Below are 14,139 nucleotides of genomic sequence, written 5' to 3' on the forward strand. Positions count from 1 at the left end.
CTTTCTTGAAGATAGGCACGACATTGGCCTTCTTCCAGTCTTTGGGCACTACACCAGAGTGCCAGGAGTTTTCAAAGATCCGTGCCAGGGGCTGGGCTGTGACGCTCGCCAGCTGCTTGAGTACCCTGGGGTGCAGGTTGTCAGGGCTGGCTGACTTGAAGGTATCCAGCTTCTCAAGGTGTTCCTTCACGAGGTCAGCATTGATGGAGGGTAGGGGATCCCCCTCATCCAGATTTCCCTGTCCCATAGCAGGCATGGGCATCCCGTGTGACTGATGAAAGACTGATGCAAAGTACCTATTTAATAGGTTGGCTTTTTCCTGGGCGTCAGTTGTCAGTTGCCCCATCTGGTTTAGCAGGGGTCCAACATTGCCCTTGCTTTTCCTCCAGCTCCCCACATATCTGAAAAAGGACTTTTTGTTGTCTTTAATGCCTGAAGCTAGTTGGAGTTCAGTTGCAGCCTTGGCTTTCCTGGTTTGGTCCCTGCAGGGGAAACTCTTAGCGAAACTATACAGTTAACCTTGACACAGAACCAGACGTCACACCCGACCCTCCCACAGGTGAAGCAGGGGGACTGCAGCAGCCAATGTCCTGCTGCTGTAAAAGTTGTTAATATGCGCTCAAGAGATCCAGGAAAAGGGCCACCCCCTCGCTACAGAAGAAAGCAACACCTCCTTTACCCCAGTCCAAACCAATTTGACCCCCAGGGAAAATTTGTTCCTGAACCCAAATATTGCATTGGTCTGATGCTGGGCAGAGGGGCAAGACCCTCTACACAGGGACCTCTGAGTTTCAGTCCCAGAAGGAACATTGGCACAGCCCAGTCCCTATCTCCAGCCTGGGATGCAGCCAGCATCCAGTGCCTCTGAAGAAGGCTTAAAAAATCCCTGACACCTGTAGCAGAAAGCAGGGCAGGGGGCAACCAGCAAAGCCCAGAAGCCTGGGAAATCCCCATAGTAAAACACAGGTATTGCTACACCTAGATCATCTCTGACCAGTCGTCTCCAACCCCTTCTTGAACATCTCCAGTGATGGAGAGTCCACCCATTCCCTGGTGTCTATTTCACTGCCTCCCTTGTCTAACAGTGCAGAAGTTTTTCTGGCTATCCAAACTACTATCTAAAACTACTTTGCTGTAACTTTAAGCCTTTGATTTGTGCCTTCCTCTCTGCAGCAAGAGAGAAAAGGTACCTCTTCTTTATGGCAGCCATTCAACTATTTGAAGACTGCTGTCATGTCCCCTCTTAAGCACCTTTTCCACAAGCTGAACATGCCCAGCTCCTTCAGCCTCTCCTCCTGTGATTTGTTTTGCATGCCCATCGTCATCTTTGTCATCCACCTCTGGACCCTCTTTAACTTATCCATGTCCTTTTAAAAATAAGGAACTCAGAATTGCAGACACTGCTCTAGATGAGGCCTAACTAGTGCCAAGTAGAGAGGCGCCATCACGTCCTGTGTCTTGCACCTAATGCTTCTGATTCATAGTGTCATAGACATTAGGGCTGGAAGGGACCTCAGAAGATCATCGAGTCCAGCCCCCTGCCCCAGGGGCAGGAAGTCAGCAGGGGTCATAGGATCCCAGCAAGATAAACATCCAGATGCCTCTTGAAGGTGTTCAATGTAGGTGATTGAACCACCTCCAATGGCAGGCTGTTCCAGACCTTGGGGCTCGGACAGTAAAGAAATTCTTCCTTATGTCCAGCCTGAAACCATCATGGAGGAGTTTGAGACTGTTTGACTGTGTCATCTCTTGGGGCGCTCTGGTGAACAGATGTTCCCCCAGATCCTGCTGAGCATCCCTGATAAACTTATAGGCAGCTACCAGATCACCCCTGAGCCTGCATTTTTCCTGGCTCTCAGCCTGTTGTCATAAGGTCTGTTTTCCTGAACTCTGATCATGCACGTGGCTCTCCTTTGCACCCTCTCAAGCTCCTCCACATCCTTTTTGAATTGTGGAGCCCAAAACTGGACTCAGTACTCCAGCTGCGGCCTCACCAAGGCCAAGTACAACAGGAGAATGACATCCTGGGATTTGCCTGAGAAGCATCTATGGATGCAAGCCAGCATTTTCCTCACTTTACTATCTGCAGCATCACATTGAAGACTCATGTTCATCTTGTGGTCAGTCATGACCCCCAAGTCCCTTTCGTCTGTAGTGCTAGCCAGCATAGCACTGCCGAGCCTATAAGGATGCTGCAGGTTTTTCCTCCCAAGGTGGAGAACCTTGCATTTTTCAGTGTTAAACACCATCAGGTTCTCGTCCGCCCATTTTCTGAGCCTGTCCAGGTCAGCCTGGACCACCCTCCTGTTTTCTGGTGTGGATGCTTTACACCAGAGTTTGGTGTTGTTGGCAAACTTGGCCAGTCCGCTTCTGATACCAACGTCGACATCATTAATGAAGATGTTGAATAGTGTAGGCCCAAGGACAGAGCCTTGAGGGACCCCACTGGTCACAGCGCAGCACGACAATTGACTTCCATCAACCAGCACCCTCTGTTTATGCGTCCCAAAACTGTATTTGCTTTTGTACACCTGCATTACGCGGCAGATTTGGATTGAGTCTGTGATCTTTCAAGACTCCCAGAGCCTTCTTCATAGTGCTGGCACCCATCTAGGGCTCCCTCTTTTTGTATTTTTCTCCTAGAGGGGTGGAAGACCCGGTTTGGGGCAGGGGATTAGAGTGGAGGGGCTGCCAGGTGCTGGGGAATTTCTGTGGTCTCTTGTTAATCTGATGATTTTTTTGGGGGGGGGTTGTTGTTTTTGTTTGTTTGTTTTGCAACAAAAGCACATTGTTGGCTCATATTCAGCTTTTGTTCCACCTAACCCCCAGGTCCTTCTTTGCAGAACTGCAGCCCAGCCACTCATTCACCCATCCATATTTGTGCATGTGGTTATTCTGTATCAATTGCAGGACCTTGTACTTGTCCTTGGTGATTCTCATCCGGTTGATTGTGGACCATTTCTCCAGTCTATCCAGGTCATTCTGGAGTCTAGCCCTACCCACCAGAGTGTCCGCATCTCCACCCAGCTTGGTGTTGTCTCAGAATTTGCTACGCAAGCACTCAATGCCATCATCCACCTCTTTAATGAAGATATTAAACAAAACTGCACTGGATATCTTCTCCCAGCTAGATGTTGAGGCATTTAGAACTACTCGCTGAGTGCAGTTATCCAACCAGTTGTGTATCTTACAGTACTCTCACACTGGAAGCCCTCTCCTACTTGGGGTCTCTGGCACGGATGTGCAGGCTGTGCTCACTGCAAAGCCAGGCCAGACCCTGGGTAGAGGCCTTGGGAGTCAGGGTCGTGCCTGGGCAACCCCGGTGCAGGAGCAGGCAGAGGAAGGACTGGCAGGCGCAGGGGTTTTGGCACCGTGACATTCTTCAACCACCCTGTTCATTTCCTGCAAGATCCTTTTTCCGGTCCTGTGTCCTGGGGAACGTTCCCTCGTCCGCCTTCACCTGCTTCCCCACAGCAAGCTGCACAGAAACGACGTGGTTGGGTGAGCTCCCCTTGCACTCAAACTTGCCCGCTGGTCCTGGTGTCTCTGGCTCCTGTGCTGCTGTGGCCTGTCCGCACTGCGTTCCAGATCCAAGTCCAACATCATGTTACTGTTTGGCTCAGTGCCGGTTTGGCAAAGAAGCCCATCAGCTGGGGATGTCTGGGTCCTACCCTTATTAGTCACACCTGTTATTTCATCTGTGTTTGGGAAGTAGAGCTCCACTCTTATTGTGCAGGTCGTGGTCCGCTGCCCTGAGGTGTCCAGTGGGCATCCAGATCTCCTGTTGTCTAAGCAGAAAGGATGGGGAATAGGATTGCCCTCCTGGGAAATGTGCTTGTTTCCCTGTTCTCACCATGGGGGCACCTGCCTGGAGCTCCCATGTGACATAAGAGTGGAGGCTGGGGGTTGGGGGTGCGCCCAAGGGCTGGATGGTGTTCACTGCCCAGTCCATGTCCTGTTGTTCTTCCCTGCTCTGTCCTTGGCCCAGCAGAGATGCGGGTGCCTGAAGCTCAGGCACAAGCAGCTCAGATCTCCTGGGAATACGGAGGGGCATGGTGCCTGCTGGGGGGGGCTGTCAGGCTGGAGCATGGGGCCTTGTTGAGTGAAGCCAGAAGGTGTCTGCTCCATGCTCTGGGGGCAGGAGCTGGTGGAGTCAGGGCACTTGAAGAGCAGAAACTCTCCTGAAAGGATTTTCTGATGCCCCCTGAGCTGGTCCAGAAGGATAAGAGACTTCATGGCCACCATGGAGGGAGGAGACGCCATGCTGACTCATGCCCTGGCCTGGCTGAGCTGGTGCCCCCATCAGACCCTGCTCTAGGGTCTGTCCCTGCTGCTGGGGAAACACCACATTACAGCTGGGGTTGTGCTGGGGAGCGTGAGGGAGGGGGAAGGCTTGGAGTGTCTGAACAACTGACTTACACCACTGGGCTGATGTCTGGAGACAGTCGCTCACTCTTAGACTCAAACTTTGCATGCCCCACCCCATGCAGTTAGAGGAACAGAAGGGGAAGTGGAGGTGTTCATTTTCTTCAAGTTTCTCTCAGAGCCTGGCAGATGCCTGTAGAACAGCCTGGGGCTCCCCCCACACCTCCAGATGCAGCTCTTCTGCACCCCAGGGAATCCCACTATTTGCATAGCAGCAGGTCAGATTCATCAGCAGCCCACAGTGCTGATCTCATGGAGCCAGACATGTGCGACACTTTTACAGCCCAGACTCTGTGAAGCTGGAGAAGAAGCCTTGAAAGAGCAGGGAACCACATAGTTTGGGTTGCTAACAGCATAGCATTGGCAGCTCTGGGCACCACCGGGCACAGTTTCCAGAGAATCATAGAATCCCAGAGCCGTGGGGCTGGACAGGAGCTGCAGAGCTCACATCTAGTCCAGCCCCTGCCTGAGGCAGGTTCAGCCCTGTGCAAACCGTCCTGTACAGATCCATTATCTGACCTCTAATGTTTAAGTTCAACATCTGGTAGCTCCAGAGCCTTTGTCATTTCTGAGCCTAGGCCCCTGCATGGAGCACTCCAAAACTGGGAATGGGATTTTAATCTGGGGGTCTGGTGCCTAGATGTGGCAGTGATAATGGGACCAGTTAAAAAATTGGGGAGTGTGGAAACTAAGACACAGAGTAGCTACCAAAGTCTGAATTTGGGGTCCAGGCACTGAAACTGAGCAACCACACATTTTTACTGGTGAGGGCACCTTCTGTAAAAAGTGTGGGGCTTGTAATGTGGTTGTACTCAATGTGACTGTGCTCCTGGATGCCTGGCATCGTTCAAGCACCCCAGTCTTCAAGTCTCCAACACACCCTAGCTCGGTACAGTAAAACTAGAGATGACTAACACAAAAAGGTTTCTTTTAAATATTTATTAAATTTAATTAATGATCTAAAAAAAGAGGTCAGCAGAAGATTGATCCATATTGGGCTCTGCAGCTATACCTGGTGTGCTAAAACATTCATTACACAGAATACCTGCAAATCACACTGCAAACTACCTGCAAGTACCTGTGAAATGTAGCAGCACCTGGTAGGCAAAGGGGCTCAGGACACATAATTTGGTGAGTTGATATGTACAGGAGATGTACACATGACAGATCTCTTTTTGTCCACAATGGGACAATTTGCCACAATCAAACTAACATGCTTTGGGAGCTAGTATAGTTTGCCATGATGTGGGACAATTTGAGACAACCAAACCTTGTGCACATGCACATGGTGATGCCATTATGCTAACCAAATGCCGATTTTCGTCATGTGTACATGGGCAAGTTGTCATGTGTACAGGTGCCCTAAAGACCAGCTGGAAATCATTGTTACAGACCCAGCAATCCATGCACTGCAGCTGGGGGCATGGAGATTAGGGACAAACACTGACTGGTGTCATTGCCTGTTTGTTTCCCATCCAAGCTTTTACTCAGTGCGATGCCCAGGGCTAACAGCAGTGTGACTCCCCGGTGGATAAGGGCAGGATCCAGCCCACAAGGTGCTGGATAGAGCTAGTGCTGTTATAGCTGCGCAGCGAGGGGCAGGGGAGCTGGGCAGCGTGGGAGGGTGAGTGTTGGGGTGGTTGGGAGGGCAAAAGTGAGATCTTGTCCAGGGTGGGCTGCTGAATGCTGGAACCTGCAGAGAGACCAGGGAACCCTGCATCAGGTCCTCAGCTGGGGAAAGAAATGCAATGATAACAGTGGAGCTGAGACATTTTTCACCAGCTGGGCTGAGGCCTGCTCTGTGGAGCCTGGTTTGTCTCTGACCCAGAATGGGGCTAACCTGAGGTCCCCCAGGTGCCTGTGGGCAGCTCTAAGTGGGGATCAGAGCTACCCTGGCCCTTCTGCCCCTTTTAGTGCACCCAGCTGAGGATGCGGTTGTCCTGCCCTGGCTGTGAGCCAGTGCTGAGCAAAGCCGCTGCTTTCCCTATCTATCTCAACACCCTGAGTGAAGGCAAAAGTTCTGGCTTCTGTAGTGGGGGTGGGTGGTTGGGGGGAAATCCCAGTGTGAAATCAAAAAACATTTCCTTCCTCTTCCCCAGGACAGAAGATATGCAAAGGAAAGTGAGCTTTGCTGTAGTCAGTTGGCTGGCAATAGCTCCATAACCAGGACAGCGCGAATCTAGGCACTCTTGTGTTGGGTAAGTACCTGGTGAAATAGCCACCTTGTCTGGACACAGCGCGGACAGGCAGGGGCAGTTCAGGGAAGAGGCTGGGTGCAGCTGCTAAGGTAGGATCCAGACAGAGACTCTGTAATGTCATAACACAAAAGAGCTGCCGGGAATTGTGTCATCAAGGGGGACTTTGACCTCCCAGATGGTGAGGTCGGAGTAAATACTGCTAATGTCGGTAGGACCAAGGGATCCCCGGGTGTCAGTGTTGACAGATTCCTTCTTTAAACAGTTACTGAACCAACATGAGGCGAAGCTGCTTGGGACTTGGTCTTAGTGGGGGATGAGATCATATAGCAGTAACACAGAAAGTCGGTTTGGGTAGAGAGATCATGGGTTGATTTGGTTGAAACTGAAAAGAGTTTGGTCAGAAGCAGTTCTCCATTCTGGAAGGACAGACCTTTGGAAAGGGAGGATATTGGAGCGTGAAGTTGGCTGGATGGAGCTTCGCCAGGACCTGAGTGTGGAGGTTGCTTGCTATATGTTTCTGGCAAAGGTGCTAAAATGATTTGGAGCCTGTATCCCAAATAAGGGGTAAATGCCTGTGGTGTCACAGCCCCTCCCCATCCCTTCAAAGTTCAGGAAATCAAAGGGAGAGGAGTTCAGAGTGCGGAGGAGGAGGAGGGGGGAGACGGATGGAGTACAACTTTTCCATTTCTTAGAAAACATGGTGCTTGATTCAAGCAAATAAGCAGTAGGTTTCAGAACTCACTCCTTCTGACCACTGGGGAGGCCCCATGAAGTACTGTTTATTCATCTGTGAATGCTTTAGTTCATTAATTTTGATGCCTCCAAACCACTCCAGACTTCCCTTTTTGTCATGTCTTCTTACACAAGCTTATATTAATTAAACATAATGCAAGAGGCTGGCAAGGATTTCTTAGGGTGTTCTTGTCTACTGGACCAGCTGTAACATTGGGATAGTGTTAGACAAGCTTTCAAATGCTAGGTTGTCTTAGAGAAATGAGAAGTAGACTCATAGATTTCATAGACATTAGGGTCTGGAAGGGACCTTGTGAGATTGAGTCCAGCCATCAGGTTTTTGGTTTGCCCACCTTGGGAGCATGTCCAGGTTGGCCTGTAACCCCAGTCTGTCTTCTAGTGTGGCCACCTTCCCCCATACTTTAGTGTCATCTGTGAACTTTACTGGCCTGCATTTGACTCCCGAATCCAGATCATTAATGAAGATGTTGAAGAGTACCAACCTAAGAACTGAGCCCTGAGGGACTCCACTAGTCACCTTGTGCCACATTGATTCACTCCCATCAACTAGTACTCATTGGGTCCAACCCCAGAGCCAGTTCCCCATGAGAGGGTCGAGGGCGCAGTTCCTCAGCTTAACCATGAGAACATCATGGAGACCACGTCAAAGGTTTTCTTGAAATCCAGGTATATAACACCAACTTTGTCTCCCTTATTGGCAATGCATCACCTGGTCATAGAAGGTGATGAGGTTGGTCAGGCAAGACCTTTCAGTGACAAAAAGCCATGTTGGCTGGCATTCAGAAGGTTGGTTTCCGTTAGCTTGTTGCTGATGGATCCCTTGATGATTTTCTCCAGGATCTTTCCAGGGATGGACATCAGACTGATTGGCCTGTAGTTCCATGGATTTTCCTTCTTTCCTTTTTTGAAGTTTGGGACCACATTGGCTCTTTCCCAGTCTTCTGGCACCTCACCCAAGTGCCATGAGTGCTCAACTATCTTTGCCATAGGGTGTGCTATGATGTCTGCCAGCTCCTTCAAGACTCCCTGTGCATTCCGTCTGGGCCTGCGGACATATGGAGGTCTAGCCTTTCGAGGTGTTCCCTCACCTGATCAACTTCAATAATAGGCTCATCTCCCATTCCCTGAAAGTTTTGCATTCTGTCTGACAGTGTGAATCCCTTGGGTGGAAAACTGATGCAAAGTATTTGTCTAGGAGATTGGCCCTTTCTTGGGCATCACATGTCAGCTGCCACATTTTAACTCGCAGAGGTCCAATGTTGCCTTTGTTCTTTTTCTGACTTCCCACATATCTGAAGAAGGGCTTTTTGTTGTCCTTGATTCTGACAGATAGTCTGAGTTTGGTTTCTGCCTTGGCTATTCTGAACTGCTTTCTACAGGTGTGGGCAAGTGTTGACTAGTCCTCCTTAGTCATGATTCCCATTTCCCATTTGGTGTAGGCTTCTCTTTTAAGTTTCAGGAGGTCCAACAGTTCCCTGTTTAGCCAAGGGGGCTTTAATGCCTGCTGACTGCATTTTCTGCGGGGCAGGATGGACTTCCCTTGCGCTTCTAGGATTCAGTTCTTAAGGAATAACCATTTCTTGTGGACTCCTCTTTCCAAGGGCTTATGGTCTATTAGTGCCTGATCAACCAGTCTTCCGAGTTTGTGAAAGTCAGCCTTCCCAAAGTTGAGGATTTCTGTTTTACTGAGGGATCTGCCCACCCTGCGTTGAATGGAGAAGGTGATCAGTTCATGGTCACTGTCACCAAGTGTCCCCTCAATCCTCAGATTGCTCACCAGATCATCCTCTTTAGCCAGAACCAGATCCAGCAATGCCTCTCCCCTAGTCGGCCCGTAGACCTCCTGTGTTAGGTAGAGGTCATCAATGCAGGTGAGAAAGCTATGCAACCAGTCAGATTTGGCCATGTGCTCTTCCCAGAGGATGTCAGGGAAGTTGAAGGCCCCCATGATAATCATGCATTGGGAGCGTGCGGCCTCAGTCAGTTCCCTATTGAATTCTTGATCCAGTTCTTCTTGGTTGGGAGTCCGTAATAGATGCCTACAGTTATTTCTCCTTCCCCATGCTCTCCCCATATTTTAAGCCAAGGGTTAAATCTCAAGGCACCCTTTTTGGTCCAGTTTGTAGGGAGGTGTACTGCTCCTTGATGTAGAGAGCTACACCCCCGCCCCTCTTCCCAACACGGTCTCTCCTGTACAGGGTATAGCCTTCTTTCCCCACAGACCAGTCATAGGTGGAGTCCCACCAGGTCTCCGTTATCCCTATGAGATTGTAATCTTTATTGCATAAGGGAAGGGTCAGTTCCTCTTGCTTGTTTCCCAAGCTCCAGGCATTTGTGTACAGGCAGTTGGGTCTGTTAGGGAAGCTCTAGGCTTCCTTGTGTGATGGGACATGACCTTTCCTTGGGCTGTTGTCAGAGTGGGTTACCTTGGGCTATCTGTGACGGTGTGGAAGAGAAGAAAGAATGACCTTACCTGCTGAGTTGGTGCAAGACAGTGGGACAACAATGAAAAGCAGCACTGGGGGATAAGGTGAGCACTGCAGAAACACCAGCACTGGCATGGTTGCGCTTTATAAGTGTGTGCCACTAGCACATAAAGGGCTGGAACCCCACTGTGATGGTGATGCACCCCCACAGGATTTCAAAGGGGCAGAGGCAATCTCCACGGGTCCCAAAACCCTGAAACAGCCACCTGATTTGTAGACCTCCACTGGGATTGCATCGGGTCCAGAAGCTTTGCCACTAGGCATTTGTTGTATGGCCTTTTGAACTTCCGTGATTGTAGGTGGAGCTTTAAGCAAGGTGTTGATGGTGATTTGAGGCAGCTTGCATATGGCGTCCAGGTTGACGGAAGAGGTCTGATTGAGGACAGTGCTGAAGTGTTCGGCCCAACTCTGGAGGATCTGGGCCGTGTCAGTTAGCAGTGTGGTCACATTGGCGGACAGCAGAGGGGAGGATCTGAGGACCTGAGGACCACAGACAGCCTTTAGGGTGTTAAAGAAGTTCTTCGTATAGTTTCGGTCAGCATAATGCTGGATGTCGTCTGCTTTTTTCTTCAGCCATGTGTCCTGCATCCCTCACAACTTGCATTGAATGGTCTTCCAAATCGAGCTGCAGAGTGTATAGCTTCATGAAGCTGCTTCCAGTTGGCTTCGATGGAGCTGGAATAGAGCGGTGTAATGTGAAGCTGATCTTTCAGATGGTTCACAGAAGACAGCCTGGTGCTGCTGTTTATCAGCCCAGCAGTGCTGAAGCACTTTGGCCCACTTCATCCTTGCAGACACTGTCTAGTTTGAATCATGATCTTTAATGGGGAGATGATGAGTCAATTGATCAGTCCAGCATTCAGCGCCACACATTGCTTTGATTACATGGACATCATAGCCGTCCTTCCTTTGGACAATGACATAATAGTCGATAAGATGCCAGTGCTTGGAGCAAGGGTGCATCCATGATGTCTTCTTCCAGTTGAGGAGATGGAACATGATGTTAGTAACCAGGAGCTTGTGTTCAGCACATAGTCTGAGCAGGAGAAGACCATTACTACTGCAGCTTCTGATCCCATGCTTCTCGTTGATGCCATCCTGGCATTGAAGTCACCAAGGAGGATGAGATAGACTTTGGTACAGCAGTGATCATGGAGTGGAGGTCATCATAGAACTGGTTCTTGACTTTGCTGGAGTTGGTCGTGGTAGGGATGCACACACTTATGATAGTGGTGCAATTTTTGCCAAGCAGAGGGAGCTTGAGCACCATCAGTCCATCATTCACTCCCTTGGGCAGGTAGGTTACCTTCTTGATGAGGCTGCTTTGTATAGCAAAGCTGACACCTTCTTCCCATTTGGCTTCACTTCCATGACCACTCCGGAAGAACGTGTAATCAGTTTTTCCTTTTGTGAGCTGCTCTTCATCGGTGAGTCTCACTGAAGGCAGTGATCTGGACACTGTATCTGCCCAGTTCTCTCCCAGTGAGGGCAGTTCTCCTTTCAGGTCTGTTGGTGTTTCCATCGGTCAACGTATGTATGTTCCATGGACCTAGCTTGAGAGGGACTGACTTCTTTCCTTTTGACTGCTGTAGTGGGACCCCTGCCAGCTGCAGTATGCTGGCCAGGGAGAGGTGAAGCAGACAATGTTTGGGACACTTTTTCTACCCCCTTACTTATTCTAGGAGGTGAGCAGTGCGGTCCTGAATAGGGCTGCTCAGTCACTCAGGGGCTGCTGAGTTCTACTGCTGCTTCTGTCCAGTAGAAAACCACCCAAAGCCCTCAGCTGCCTGTGTGCAGGTTTGTGGCTACAGCTTCTAGTGTGTCCACACCTGCTGTTTCATCGCTGGCCTGTTGCCACAGAGCCTGTGCTGGATGTGAGTTGTGTGGGATTTAAATTTAAGTGAGGAAGATTTGCACAGCATCTGCCTCCTTCTCTTGTCTGAGCCAACTGGTAACCAGCAGCAGGACAGTGTCAAGATGGCTGAAGATTGGCCAAGATGCAGCGGATGATGTCTTGCTCTGCTGTGCGTGATCTATGGCATGGTGCTGTATGGTAGGGCGGTGCAAAGCTTTGGATCATGATTCGGATTTGGAGATGATTCAGATGATTCAGAGGCCAAATCTATTAATCTGAATTGAATCATGGGAAGCTTTAGGCTTTCTGAATCAATTTGGAGCTTCCGAATCAATTCAGAAAAGATTTGGAGTTTCGGCCATAGGGTATAATGGGGAATCAATGAAATAGCTATAACTTTGTTGTATTTTGGCTGATTAAGATGAATCTTGCAGGGATGGTAGCCTCTACTAAGAGCATAATACGTGCCGTGTTTCATGGTGATAGGTACAGGAGTTTCTGGGAAACTGCACCCCAAAATTCTGAAAGCAAAACTCATGTTATGTGTGTGTTAAGCCACAGGGGTGTAAAAACTGCAAGGATGGTAGCTCTTGCTGAGGCCACAACTGCCAAGTTTCAAGGAGATAGGAGCAGGGGTTTGGGGGAAACTGCACCCCAAATTCTTGAAAGCAAAACTCATATCATGTGTTATGCCACAACAGGGTGAAAACTGCAGGGATGGTAGCCCCTGAAGAGGCCACAAAGCCTGCCAACTGTCAAGGAGATTGGTGCAGGGCTTCTGGGTTCTGGGGCCCTGCACCCCTAGCTGCTGACAGGCAAAACTCATGACATGGGTGATTTTGCAACTGTGTCTGTCTTGGGGCACTGGGGGGCGGGAGGTTGAAGCTACTGTAGGCCTGGCTGCTAAGCTCCTGTGTTACCAGTCAATCATGATTCACTCAGGAACCAGCTCAATACATAGTAGCTAGCTAATGTAACAAGTTAACAAGCAAGGATTAACACCTACAAAACCACAGACTAAGGAGAGGAAATATTCAATACAGAGAAGCACCCATGTCACGAGTTTTGTCTGTCAGCAGCTGGGGTGCAGGACCCCAGAACCCAGAAGCCCTGCACCAATCTCCTTGACAGCTGGTAGGCTTTGTGGCTGCATCAGGGGCCACATCCCTTCAGCTTTCACCCTCCTATGCCTTAACACACACAGTGTCACCCATGTTATGAGTTTTTCTTCTCTGCAGTTTGAGGTGCAGTTTCCCTCAAACCCCTGCACCTATCACCTTGTAACTTGGCAGGTTTTGTGGTCTCAGCAGGGGCTAGCAGCCAGGCCTGCAGTAGTCCCCGCCCCGTGCCCAAATGGGTACCCTCACCTGGTTTGGCCCACCCGTCAAGGCGGTTTACTGAGGTGTGGCTGCTATTGCATGGAGACAGCTACTTGGAGCCACAGGTGAGAGGTGAGTGCTGGTGAGGACCAAGAAAGGAAGAGTCACTCAGGCGAGTGTGATGTACTCTTTCTCTGGAGGTGCTACCTATCCCAGGCACCCCAGACACCCCATCCTACCATATTTTAGTAACACCTCATTCCATCCTACCGTATTTCAGTAACAGAGACCAACTGTTTATCCAATGGGTTTGTAGCTGACTGAACATGGTTATTTTTTCCTATGAAAAAAGACAAAGAACCCAGTTGCTGCAGCTGTTACTTCTATACTCCACCTGCAAATGCAAATGCACCCATCAGCCCTTGCACCAGCTTAACACCAGTGGCCTTGAGAAACACTGGCTTAATGCTGAAGTTGCAAGGCTTTGCATTTATGTAAATTCTTAGCAGGTGGAGACTGAATAGGGGCTTCAGGTGCCTCACTGCAGCAAAGAGCTTCAGACCTCAGAGCGCAAACAGCTCTGTTAGGATGGTGCTAGGAGGAAGCAGAATCTCTGGGGAATGGCCAGAAGGGCTTGTCAGCAAAGAAAGTCATGTCCTGGAGATGGAGATGTGAGGGGCACAGTAAGAGCTGACAGACTTTGCAAAGGAAATGACAGCAAAGAGCAAAAGGCACTTCAACCACACAAACAACCGAAGTGAGACTGTGATGCAGTGAGGATGGGGTAAAGGTGAAAGATGATCTAGAGAAGACCCAAGAGTTAAGTGGATGCTTTGTCTCTGTGTTAACTTGTGATGCTGATGTGGATACTGGAAGCAAAGGTAGGATGGGCAAAAGGGACAAGGGTTCAGATGTAGAAATGACCAGAACTGAAGAGAGACAAAACACCCGGCACTTGATGTTCCCCTGTTGGGAAATTTCCCTCTCCAGGCCTGCTGCAGCCCAGAAATCTAAAGGATCACAGGCTCTGGGGGGGCCTGTCTGGCTCCTGGGATATGCCTATGGGTGAGGGGTGGGAGGACAGTGGGACAGGCTTGGTGGGG

Source organism: Crocodylus siamensis, chromosome 6, assembly GCF_052110815.1.
Source record: "Crocodylus siamensis isolate JL-2025a chromosome 6, ASM5211081v1, whole genome shotgun sequence".
NCBI classification, from domain to species: domain Eukaryota; kingdom Metazoa; phylum Chordata; order Crocodylia; family Crocodylidae; genus Crocodylus; species Crocodylus siamensis.